The following is a 2,104-nucleotide window of genomic DNA, read 5'->3' on the forward strand; positions in this document are numbered from 1 at the left end:
GGAAGGAGGTGAGAGAATTCATAACTCAAAACATTTAAAAATCAGTCTTTAAAATAAATAATATTTTAAAGAAATAAAGTCTTGACATTATATTTCAAAAAGTCATAAGTGAAAACTGCCCAGATCTATTGGAACCAAGAAGCAAAGTGAAGATAGAGAGAATCCACTGATCATCTCCAGAAAGAAATACTAAAAGAGGGGGCAGCTGGTAGCTCAGTGGATTGAGAGCTAGCCCTAGAGACGGGAGGTCCTAGGTTCAAATCTGGCCTCAGACACTTCCCAGCTGTGTGACCCTGGGCAAGTCACTTGACCCCCAATGCCTACCCTTACCACTCTTCTGCCTTGGAGCCAATACACAGTATTGACTCCAAGATGGAAGGTAAGGGTTTAAAAAAAAGAAATACTAAAAGGAAAAGATTTCACAATGTCATAGCCAAAACCCAAGTTTCCATCTTAAAGAAAAAAATTCTTTAAGCATCCAGAAAGAAACAGTTCAAGTATGAAGCAACTACAGTGAGGATCACATAAGACCTAGCAACTTCTATAATGAACAAGAGGAGATTTCCAAATATGTTATTCTAAAAAGCAAGCAATGTAAGCTTACAATCAAGAAAAACTTATCCTGCAGAGATGACAAAAATCTTACAAGGAGTAAAAATGATCTTTACTGGAATAGATGAGTTTTAACAACTGGCAAAGATTGGAATTACATAGGAATTTTGAAATATAAACACAAGTTGTAAATATATTTGAGTAATACAAATGATCTGTATGATGATATAGTGCTAACATTCTTTTAATATAATTTTATTTTTAAAATATTTTCCATGGTTACATGATTCATGTTCTCCCCCTCCCCTCTTTCCTCCCCCCTCCCAGAGCTGACAAGTATTTCCACTAGGCTATCCATGTATTATCATTAAAAACCCATTTCTCTATTATTTGTTTTTGTAATAGAATAATCTTTTAAAACCAAAACCCCAAATCATGTATATAAACAAGTGATAAATCATATGCTTTCCTTCTGCATTTCTACACCCACAGTTCTTTTTCTAGATGTGGACAGCATACTTTCTTATAAGTCCATCAGAATTGTCCTGAATCATTGTATTGCTATTAGTAGCAAAGACTATGACATTTGATCATCCCTCAATGTTTCATTTGCTGTGTATAATGTTCTCCTGGTTCTGCTCATTTCACTCCACATGAGTTCATGGAGACCTTCCCAGTTCTTTTAGAAATCAAGCAATTCACCATTCCTTATAGCACAATAGTATTCCATCATGTATAAGTGGAAATTTTGTATCCCTTGGACTTCATCCCCCAGAAGTCCTTCAGTATTTCCCAGAATTCCTCTCCTCTCTCCACCACCTTGTGTGGTCACATTTGTATTTAAGTTTTCTGTAAATTCTCCCTGACTTCTCTTTTTCTTTCTCATGGTTTAAGTGAGTTAGCTCCCTTTTAATTCTAATTTTTTATTTAATAAATCCTTTAAATATAATACTTGAGTTATTGTATATTAATTTTAATTCTCACAATCACCATCATATACCACACTTTGTTCAGCCATTTCCCAATTGAGGGACATCCCCTCATTTTCCAGTTCTTTGCCACCACAAAAAGCACAGCTATAAATATTTTTGTACAAACAGATCCTTTCCCTTTTAAAAAAATGGGACACTTCATGAACTTGCATATCATCCTTGTGCCAGGGCCATATTAATCTTCTCTGGATCGTTCCAATTTTAGTCTATGTGCTACCAAAGTGAGCACACATTCTTATAGGAGGAGAAGAAATAAGGGTCCCCGACAAACTTTAATATCTTCAAAGGGTGTTATTAAAGGAGTTAAAAACAGGTTCTGAGGGTGGATGAGGTCTATTCTGACAGTTCCAAGAGGGGAAAGAGAAGTAAAAGGAGGAAGACACACTCATATAGAAAGGAGGAAGAAAGGAGTAGAACTTACTGTTTCTTATAATTGGGGAGCATGAAAAGAGTATACAAATATGAAATCTGAAATGGACAAAGGAGAGTTGAACATACTCCCACATACAGTTTCATCTAGAAATACTTCAAATTCAACTGGGAAACAAATAGGGATAGTG

At 35.5% G+C, this 2,104-nt stretch overlaps 1 non-coding gene across 1 annotated transcript; it reads right to left on the reverse strand.

Annotated features, from left to right (window-relative positions):
* Positions 1–1,666: 1,666 nt before the first annotated feature.
* LOC130456202 (U6 spliceosomal RNA) lies at positions 1,667–1,773 on the reverse strand. Its single transcript, XR_008914796.1, has one exon. It is a non-coding gene; the product is annotated as a U6 spliceosomal RNA (small nuclear RNA).
* Positions 1,774–2,104: the final 331 nt, after the last annotated feature.

The sequence above is a fragment of the Monodelphis domestica genome, chromosome X, assembly GCF_027887165.1.
Source record: "Monodelphis domestica isolate mMonDom1 chromosome X, mMonDom1.pri, whole genome shotgun sequence".
In the NCBI taxonomy this organism is placed as follows: domain Eukaryota; kingdom Metazoa; phylum Chordata; class Mammalia; order Didelphimorphia; family Didelphidae; genus Monodelphis; species Monodelphis domestica.